General features: G+C 55.5%; 1 protein-coding gene across 3 annotated transcripts in view; it reads left to right on the top strand.

The window, feature by feature from the left end:
- Nucleotides 1-586: 586 nt before the first annotated feature.
- WSCD1 (WSC domain containing 1) overlaps nt 587-10,560 on the top strand; it is a 46,915-nt gene continuing 36,941 nt past the window's right edge. The window contains exons 1-2 of one of the 3 annotated variants that reach the window (XM_043903487.1): nt 1,725-1,916; nt 2,330-2,407. The gene's annotated coding sequence lies outside the window, so the exon portion shown is untranslated. Of the gene's footprint in view, nt 657-1,724; nt 1,917-2,329; nt 2,408-10,560 lie in introns of those variants that run through there. The other 2 variants (XM_043903488.1, XM_043903486.1) reach the window with 2 other exon arrangements.

The raw sequence follows: 10,560 nt of genomic DNA, 5'->3' as shown, positions 1-10,560 counted from the left end.
ATGTAGCTGTCCTGGAGAGGGCTTTGAAAATCAAAACGCAATGCAAAAAATGCACAGTGGGTTATTGTTGTTGGTAATAATAGCAACAATGGACATGAACTTGAGCCAGCTCTGGGAAATAGCGAAGGATAGGGAAGTTTGGCGTGCTGCAGTCCATGGGGTCGAAAATAGTCCAACAAGACTCAGTAACTGAATAACAGCAACACTAATAGCAACACACACATTCACACTCCAAAGAGACGAGTATGGGGGCTTTCCTGTAAGCACCACCCCTCACTCCCTGTTCCCTCCTCCAGGTCCTCCCGGGCCCCAGCACTCCTCACCTTCGTCCCAGGGAGGGGTCTCACTCTCCTAATTCCCGCACCTGGCCTGACTAGCCAGGCTAACCCAAGTGCCTCCCTTTCCCCTCTGGGTACCACTTGACTGAGCTACATAAAGCGGGGCTCCCACTGGTCCCCAGGCTAATCCTCTCCCGCCTGCCCTCCACCTGTTGAAAACGGCTCCTCCCAGCCTTGCCAAGCAGCGCCGCCCCTAGTGGGAGTCGGAGGCATGCGACTCCCTTTCAGAAGGACCCGCTTAGAGCCAAGCCGGCGCCACCTGTTCCCGCAGCCTCTGCCGGTCCCCAGTCATCGGAGCGTCTCAGCAGCCAGCCCCAGGTGAGACACGGCCAAGGATGTGCCCGGCAGGTCAGGGGCAGCACGGTGGCCTGGGGACTTCTGAGGAGCAGGAGTGGGGCGTGGAGGGAGCATCCTGGAGGTTGGACCCAGTCCTTATTTTAAAAAGGGGATGGGTGTGTAGCAGCGTGGTTGTATACCTGTGTGTCTGTATCAGCCCCTATCCACCTCAGGGAGTCTGTGGGCCAATGGCCAGTAGGACTCTCTACACAGCAGTGTGTGTGTCAGTGGACTCCGGTGTGTGGACGGATCACTACACCTTGGTGTGGGTCTGGCACTGTAGGTCTGTGTGGGGCAGTGCAGTGGTTGGCGGTAGAGCCCTGAGTGTGTGGGCATGGGAGATGGTGTCGGTGTATTTGTCTGTGGGGTAGCGATCTGTGGGTCTCAGAGTGCATGTGTATGTGTGTGTGTGTGTGCGTGCATAAGGATGTGAGTGTTAGTGTCTAGCTCTGCGTTGGGACAGTGATCCAACGTGTGTCTGTCTGCCTCTGCGGGTTGGTATCAGAGTGCTACAAACTGGGTGGCTGTCAGTGTCCCAGGAGAGAGCCCTCTGTGTGTGTGTGTGTGTGTGTGTGTGTGTGTGTGTGTGTTGTGTGTGAGTGTGGGTGTCAGAGTGTCTGTGAAGCAGTGGTTCAGTGTGTTTGCATCACGTGTGTCCCCGTGTGTCTGGGCGAGTGTGGGAGCCTGTTCCTCTATGTGGCAGTGCCCAGTGTGTTCATGTAGAGGTGTGTTGGTGTGAGCGCTAATGCATTAGCCTGGTGTGTATTACAGCAAGGGAGGCTGTATGTGTGTGTATGGGAGTGTGTGGATGGGACTGGGTGCCGGCGACTCTGCTTCCCAGCAGCGAGCGTGGCTGCGCCGGGTGGGCTGGTCCCCAGGACCTGGGCGACCCCTCCCACGGGCGGCGGGAGGACGGTCGCCTCTAGGACCCGGCGGCGGCCGGCCGCTGTCCCCGGGCCGCGCGAGTGAGCATGTGCAGAGCCGGGCGCCCGCTCGCCCGCTCGCCCCGCTGCCCGCTCGGCGCCCGCTCGCTCAGCCGCCGCGGCTCAGCCCGGACGTCCGCAGCCCAGGGAGCCAGGCGGCGGCGCCCTGTGCCCGGGGCGCATTGGGCCGCTCCTCGCCGCGGGCCACCCGGGGGCGTGCGGGCGCCGGGGGCGCCTAGGCTCTGGGCACTGCGGGGCTGCGGGCTCAGCGCCCCAGGGAGGCGGGGAGCGGGCGCCCCAGCCGGCAGCGATCGCGTGGGTGAGTGCGGTCTCCGGGTGGTCCAGCCGGGACCCCTGCGCGGGCGGCGGGCAGGCTTCCCCCAGCCGCGGGCCAACAAGTTTGTGTAGACGTGGCCGGGATCGCGGCGGGGCTGCACCTGCTCCGGCTCGGGGCGCGCTGGCGGGGGTGCCTCTCGCGGGGCCGGGGCGGCTTCGCCCGGGAGTGTGTGAGCTTGGGTGGAGGGAGGTTTCGGAAGAGCGGGATGGGGCGGGGGTGCTCAAGGCAGTTTCCCAAGCCGCGTACCCACCTTGGAACCCTCAGAGACTGTCCGTTTTCCGGGATGGAGCCTTGGATCCGGGCCCGGGGAAGGGGTGAGGACAGGATTTGGGGTGCGCACTGCCTTTTCTAAGAGGAGACGTTTACCTAGCGGCAGCTCTCTCTCGTTCTGCTAGCACGCCAGGTTTGCGGTCAGCGGAGGTTTTTCTCCGTCTCTTGGTGAACTTGAACGGAGGCATGGACAAAGGCGAAACGTATGTATTTTGTCCGGAAAATTACCCTAAGTAGAGCTTTTGCATCTTCCTAAGTGTAGAAGGAGATTCATGACTGGAGGCTGCTAATTGCGGTTTTTCGTCTCTCATGAGAAGCCTCCGGGGGGTCCTCTGCCCCGATAACCTCCCGGGTGTCTGTTTTCCCGGAGCATCTGTGCCCAGGAATGATGCCTGCTCGGTGCCGGCTCGCCAAGTGGGGAGGCAGGGGCGGGGAGGGAGACCTCTGACCCTTCTCTGAGCACTGGGAAAGCTGGACGCGAGGGTTCCAGCCGCACAGCCCTGCCCTGGGATCCCGCTGCTGCCCACACTCGCCTGGTCCCCAGCGGCACCCAAGATGGACAGACTCGGAACTCCACTGCACTTTTCTAACAACATTAGACGCTGTCGTCTCTCTTGTCGCTGGAAGGGCGGGCTTCAGTTTATGGAGCGCTTGACTTATCCCATGTAGGAACGCCATGGTTGGAATCAGGAGATGGGGAGAGGAGGTGACTTTTTCTTTTTCTCCTCTGAATCGCCTAGGTTTTCAGGCACAGGAAGTGAGGGCTGGTGGAAACGGGAATACAGGCAGCAGAGGGCTGGCTTGCTGCGCTCTGCCTGCAGCAACCTCGACCTGGCGGTTGCAAGTGCTAGAGAGAGGGCAAGGTGGGGGGAGGTTCTCTCCAGTATTCCCCTCACCGCCCCCACCCTCCCCATACACTTGGCTCTGGCCTCACAAGTCCCTTGGAGATGATGCCCCCTGGGCCCATTGGTTGCCCCCAGAGCCCAGTGGTTCCATGGGGGAAGAGCAGCTGTGTTCATCTCCTGTGCACACTCGCTAAAGGAAGCTTGGCCCACAGCTGGGCTGGTGAGGTTAGCCTGGCAGCCCTCATCTTCCTCGCAGACAAGCCCCCTGGCCCTCCCCTGCCGCAGCATCCTCCAGTCTTCAGCATGACCATTTCCACAGCTCCTCTGGAAGAGTGCTTTGTTTTGGGGCGAGGGGTTCCCTTGTTTCACTTGGAGCGCTGTGGGGTGTTGCCCTGTGCCCTACAGCATGTCTGGCTAGAAGTGAAGAGATGCCTGGATTGAGCAGATGGCGGCCCCCTGCCCCTCCCCTCCTGTCTGCCTAGTCAGGCGGAAGTGGATGTTGTGGACCACTAGTGGGCTGCTAAGGCCTGAGCCCTCGGAGCACTGGGGAGTGAGTTGCAGAGCTGCTTTCCTGTTCAGTCTGCTTCAACAGGCAGCCCGGAGCCTCCAGGCTGGGACCGAACTGTGTCTGAGCAGTGCTTCTTGGGAAGGTGTGTTTCTCTATAGACACACCTGGCTTGTGCTCCCATCCGGCTCAGACCCCAGTCAGTCTTGGTGAGGCCAGTCCCCTGGATTCTCCATCTGGAGCGTCACTGAGGCCAGGGCAAAGGAGTCTGGGGGCAGTTCCGTGTTTATTTTTTAATTTTTCAATCAGTTTTTACTGGAGTATGGTTGCTTTACAATATCGTGTTAGTTCTGCTGTACAGTAAAGTGAATCAGCTGTACATATATCTCCCCCCTGTTCTGGATTTCCTTCCCATTTCGGTCACTACAGAGTGCGGAGCAGAGTCCCTGGAGCTCTACAGTAGGTTTTCATTAGTTATCTGTTGTATATGTAGTATCAGTCATGTCTATACGTCCATCCCAATCTCCCAATTCATCTCACCTTGCTTCCCCACTTGGTGTCCGTAAGTTTGTTCTCTGTGTCTATAGATGATCTTATTTACAAAGCAGAAATACAGCTTGGTGTTTAGACCTTTACCCATAGGATGTGAGTGATGATCAGACCCACCAGCAGGGGCAGAACTGGGCTGGAGGCAGGCCCCTCTCATTGGGGAGTGAGAGCTGGAACGTGGCCTTGGACTATCTTCTCCCTGGGCTTCTTTTCACTCTGCTGCTTTAAATCTCTCCTCCTCTCAGCTTTAATAATCAGCATGTGGACATATCAGGTGGTGGAGCGGTAAAGAACCTGCCTGCCAATGCAGGAGACACTAGAGACACTGGATTTGATTCTTGGGTCAGGACGATCCCTTGGAGATGGAAATGGCAAACCACTCCAGTATTCTTGCCTGGAAAATTTCATGGACAGAAAAACCTGGCAGGCTGCAGTCTTTGGGGTCACAAAGAATCGGACATGACTGAGCACAACACACATGTAGACATGTCACCTGGAAAGTTGTTGGAAGGGTGGCTCTTTTGGAGAACATAGTTAGGGAGGAACTGTATTTCCTAGGGTGGATGTGAGAGTGGTTGGAAGAATGGGCCGGATTAACCATGTGCGGCTTCAAATACTGCGAGCCTCTTGGTAGCTATTAAAGCTTTCCTTCTCCACTTCAGTTCTCTGTCTCTTACTGCTGAAAACTCATGATGGGGTCAGGAGGGTTCTGAGGACAGGAGGGTCCAAGGTGGTCCCCCCTAGCATAAGTCCACCATCCCAGTGACTTCAGGCATAGACCTAGAGGAGGGTGAGGCTAACTTTGGCTGGGTGCTCTACCCACTTGCCCAGATTTATCCAAATCACTCAGTGAGGTTTGGACAACCCTCAAGAGTTTGCCACTCAGTGGAAGAAACATCCAAGCACATGAACAAAATAGGGTTCTACCAAAGAAGTGGCCCAGAGATAACCTAAAAGAGTCTGTACTTGGCTCTTGGAAGAGTGGGTTGGGCTCCAGACCAACCAACTAAAAAGGGGAGATGCCACCCCCCATGGAGGTGTTCTCTCTTTCTTTGCAGCCCTTGCCCCTAGCTGAGTGTCTGGAAGAATGGATGGAGTTGAATGGATGAAGGCCACATGATATGGTAAATGATATCACAAACCTGGAATCTGAAAACTTGAGTTCAGTCTAGCAATAACTGTTTGTCTTTGGTCAAGTTAATTTGGCCTCTCTGTCTCAGATTCTGCCTGTCCATGATAGAGATGGTAATGATTTTGACTTCACAAGTTTATGGGAAGATCATTCATTCATTTGATGATCTGTTGATTCTTTCAGCACACTTGAGAGTGTGTGAGAGTACCTTGCCGTCTCTAATGTGGTACATACAGATTTAGTCTTTTTTATCTGAACCCTTCCCATCTCCAGGGGATCTTCCCAATCCAGAGCACTGAGTTTACTGGAAGAATCCCCCCTCCCCCCACCTCCTTTGCTTTGACTGGAGTTTTGACCTTAGTATTATGTTTTATACCTTTTAAGCACCACTTCTTAATTTGGAACTTTTCCCTTAAGTTCTGAAGTTCAGAAGATCAAAATATTTGCCTCTTCAAAGGCAGGGACCCCACCGCATTCCCATTTCCCAAACCTTGTCCCATCCCAGGGCCCAGCAGATCTCTGTTTAGTGGGTTCTTTGTTCTCTTTCTGAGCCTCCAAGACCCAGAGCCTTGGGACCTGGGGGTGAGGGCAGTATGGCCCTGAGCACTGGGGGAGGGTGACCCATGGGGACAGATTTCTGGGGTCTGCCCTGTACCCCACAGACACTGCCTGTGTCTATGAGGGGCCCATAGGCTGGGAGGAGAAGTGGGCAGTGTACCTGGGACTCAAGGCAGGACACGTCACCTGAGCATCCAGCCTCCCCGTTGAGCTCTGGGAGCAGCTCTGCTCTGGGGACCAGGAAGGCTTCATGGAGGAGGTGGCATTGGAGCTGATTTGGTGGCCGCAAAGCATTTCTGAGCCACAAGACAGGGCACCCATTAGCATTCCAGGCCGACAGAAGAGTAAGTGTGAGCGGGCTTGAAGCATCGCATGCTGGCCAGTGGGGCATCAAGTTCTGGAAGGAATGTTGAAAGGAATTTGCTGGGAGATTGACCCAGGAAGGGCCAGTGAATACCAGGCTGAGGGGCTTGAACTCGGTCATCTGAGTCCTGGAGAGCCATTGAAGCCTGGAGCTTTGCTAGTTCTTGGTATTAGAAAGATCTCTTTGTGAGGCTTCTAGGAGAGGGCAGCCTCTGGGAGAGGGGGACAGCGTCCAGATGACAGGCATTGAGCCTGGGCAGGGCAGTGGCAGGGACTGAGGGTGGGAAGAAATGGGGCGGGGAGAGGGTGGCTAATTCATAGCGCCGAGCCCAGCTGGAGGCTCTCAGTGGGGCTTTGCTGAAGTTTAGAGGCTGAGACACCCTCCTACCAATCATGGAGGCTGGGGCTCTGAGCCGCTGGACCACGAATGCCCATCTCCTTGTCTGCGGGAGCAACACGTGGGTTCCTGTTTTTTGTGTTTGGGGCTCACCCAGCTAAGAGCGCACAGCTCTGGATCCCCAGATGGTTACAGCCCACACGGCAGTGGCCGTGGCGTTCCTAAGGCTACCGGTGTTCTCTCCTTCCCCATCTGTCCTCTCTGGTGGGGGCAGTGGTGGGGAATGGTAGAGTCACGTGACTGAACCCCAGTGGCTACTGGTCGGGCCTGGGCCCTCTCTGAGCTCTTTCTGCAGCCCGCAGTCCCCTGTGGCTGCCTTCTCTCCTCTCCCGGCTGTCGCCAATGCTCACTTGTTCAGTCCCTCGGAAACCTCAGCCTGGTGCCATCTGCCCAACGCCCCCCCCACCCCGCTTCAAACTGAGCTATGGCTGCCACCTGGGGTCCAGATGACAACAAAGTAACAGCTCAGGTTATCTGTGTCCCCACCTGTGCTAGGCTCCTGCTCCCGCCCAGAGACCCCCCCAGAAGCCTCCCTGTCCCAGTGCTCTCTTCTCATTCCTCGGAAGAAGCTGAGGGTCTCCCTCCCTGGGCCCTGGTCTCCTCTGGGGTTGCTCTTGGGCCTCTGGCAGACCTCCAGGCAGGGCATCTGGTGTCCACCTTGTCCAGCCTGAGGCTCTCTGCCTCCTTGGCGCCCCCTCCTTCCCGAGAAGCCTGGAGTCTCAGGCAGGGGTGGGGGGGCCCCTGCCCCCCTACCATTCCCCTGAAGCACTTTGCATGGTTCCCAGATGGGAGGTGTCACATGGGACGCGTGCCTTGGGGAAAAATGGCCCAGACCTGCAGAGAAGGGGCGGGGTCAGGAGGCTGGGACTGTCACCACATGGCAGCGTTGGGCTGGCTGGGAGGGGGGTGCTCTGTGGGTGGCACCATGTCTGGGAGCTTCATCCTGGCATGTTTTCAAAGAGATCTGATGGAGGCATACCAACCCGCTTTCAGGATTTCATCTTGCCTCCTTTGGAGCTGGGGTGGGGAGAGAGGCAGGCAGCTGAGTGGACACGGTGGGCTCTGGGAGCAGGGAGCTGGGGTCTGAATCCTGGCCCTAGTTTGTCTGGCCTTGACCAGCTGAGCTTTAGAGACCCAGGCTCTTAAATGGGGGTGATCAGGTTATCCCCCTTGATGGGAGATATCGAGTAAATAAGATGGTGCAGGTGAAACACACAATCCAGTGTAGCCTAATTACTAAACGCTGTAAAAGAGGGATGGGAGTGTTAATCGCTTCATTGTGTCTGATTCTTTGCGATCCCATGGACTGCAGCTGCCAGGCTCCTCTGTTCATGGGATTCTCCAGGCAAGAATACTGGAGTGGGTTGCCATTTCCTTCTCCAGGGGATCTTCCTGACCCAGAGATTAAACCCAGGTCTCCTGCATTGCAGGCAGATTCTTCAGCATTGAAAAAGCAAGCATGGACTTCTCTGGCAGTCCAGTCGTTAAGACTCCACACTTCCAGTACAAGGAGAACAGGTTCAATCTCTTAGTGGCGAGCTAAGACCCCACGTGCCTTGTGGCTTGGCAAATAAATAAGTATTCAAAAAGAAAGAAATAGCAGGCAGTTGTTAACACCTATCTTAGCACGGAGGCAGCTGCAGGTAAGAACGGTATACTGGTCCCACCGCAGGGAGTTGGAAGCTCACTGGAGGTGAGGGTGGCTGATGTCCCCCACAGCTCACTGCTGCAGGCCTCTCCTCCAGGGAGCTTCCAAGTTTGCTTCCTTTGCCACTGGCTGTAGGTAAGAGGTTTCCTCTGTCATTCGGCCCCATGACAATGCTTAACCCCCATTCCACAGATGGGAAGCCCGAGGTGCCACCTGTTCGGTGACTTGCTCAAGGCAGATTTGCTCTCATGGAGGGCCTCCTGGCTTTGGGGTGCAGTGGGCACAGCTGATGGGCAGTGGCTAGATATAGCCCCCCTTCCCAGGTGGTGGCTGCTTCTGTCCTTCAGCTGCCTTGTGGCTTGGCTCTGAGTCCTTGTGTAGATGCTGCACTTGACTCAGCACCCCTCCCCCCACCCTCCAGGCCTTTTTCCCATACAGTCACTCAACAGACATTTACAGGCACTGTCCTGCGGGCTGCATGCTAGGATCTGGGGATGTGATGGTAAATCAGGTGTCGTCTGTGCCCTGGCGGGGGGGAGGTGAACATGGCAGAGAGTGGGGGATGATTGCAGAGCAGAAACCTGGGCCAGGGGACAGGTTGCTAATACTGTGGGTTTACAGGGCCCCACTCCCCACCCCCATCCAGGCAGCGGCAGGTATTCTGGGCTGGGAATCAGCTTTGCAATGTGGAAAGTTCAGAGTGGCAGCCCGTCGTATCGTCTTATCAGAAGCAGGGGTCATGGAGCTCTGGCCTGAAAGCAGCTGTCCCCTGCCCCCTTGCCCACTGTCCATCTCCCCAGACTAGGGGAGGGCCCCCGTGGGAAGGGGTGGCTCCAGAGAGAACTTGGTGGGGGGGCAGGTGCCTTGGCGAACCCAGGTGTGATCACTCAATTCCGGAATGATCAGCGTTGACCACACCTCACCCCGCTGTACCCTTTGTAGCATGTTCGCAGCTCCTCTATACAAACGTATATGGAATTCAGGCTGCATCTTGCCTTCAAAATTCTGAACTGTTGATCCATTGCCCACCTTTTGGCTCCATCTCATCAGAACCTTTCTTCCCACAACAGGGGTCCACACTCCCCTTTTATTTTAGTTTTATAGGATTTTTCACTGATAGAATCTCAATCTTGTAACCAGAAGCCTTTGGCAAGCAGATTTGGAAGCCCCTTTTCTTAAAATGACGACACAGGAAAGATCACATGTAAAGCTCAGCACCTGTGTTAACTTCCACGTGTCTCTAAGGCCTGAACTGGTGAAGCTGTGTCCTTCATGCTCAGGTATCGCTTTGTCTCCCACCTTTCTAGGGAGGCCCCCACAGCTCTAGATAAGCAGAATTTGAGATTTCATTGCCCTAAGATCATCCACTGTGGTGCTGGAGAAGACTCTTGAGAATCCCTTGGACAGCAAGGAGATTAAACCAGTCAGTCCTAAGGAAATCAACCCTGAATATTCATTGGAAGGACTGATGCTGGAGCTGCAGCTCCAATACTTTGGCCACCTGATGAGAAGAGCCAACATTGGAAAAGACCCTGATGCTGGGAAAGATTAAGGGCAGGAGAAGAAGGGGGCGACAGGATGAGATGGTTGGATGGCATCACTGACTCAATGGACATGAGTTTGAGCAAACACTGGGAGATGGTGAAGGACAGGGAAGCCTGGAGTGCTGTAGGTCATGGGGTCACAAAGAGTCAGACAGGACTGAGCGACTGAACAACAAGACCCCCACAGAAGCAGGTTTCTGATATCAGGATCCACCTATCAGTGTATCTTCTCATCCATTTAGAAAATGTATTCAGACACAGAGAGGGCTGAGCATCTATTCTGCTGGGACTCATGTTGTGAGCTGGGGTTACCAAAATGCATACATAGTATATGACCTCCAGCCTGGAGTCAGTTGCAGTCCTGCAAGGATGGTTGACAAATACAAGGACAATTAAAATCATCCCAGGATGGCAAATGCTGGGATGAGGGTCAGCATGGGGAGACAGAGAAATCTATACCAGTGGGTGGGTGGTGGTCAAGGAGAGCTTCTCAGAGGAAGTGACACCTGGGCTGATTCTTGGAGATACAGAGGGATTCACCAGGCAAAGAGGGAGGAAAAGACATCAAGTGAAGTATGTGCAAAGGCACCAGGGCAGACGTGCTGTGGTTGTTTTTCTGGGCCATGGGGTGTGTGTGTGTGTGTGTGTGTGTCTGTGTGTGTGTGTTTACACACACATGTGCATGCGATGAAGAAGCAGAAGGGAAGGGCCCAGCAAGAGACGAGCTGCTTGGGCTGGATCAGGAAGGGGCCTTGTATGTCATGCTAAGGAGCTTGGAGTTTATCCCAAAGCCACAGGGAGCTATTGAAAGGGGT

The sequence above is a fragment of the Cervus elaphus genome, chromosome 5 (assembly GCF_910594005.1).
Source record: "Cervus elaphus chromosome 5, mCerEla1.1, whole genome shotgun sequence".
Taxonomy (NCBI): Eukaryota; Metazoa; Chordata; class Mammalia; order Artiodactyla; family Cervidae; genus Cervus; species Cervus elaphus.
Note: the sequence above shows the minus strand (reverse complement) of the source record. Positions and strands in the feature narration are given on the sequence as shown.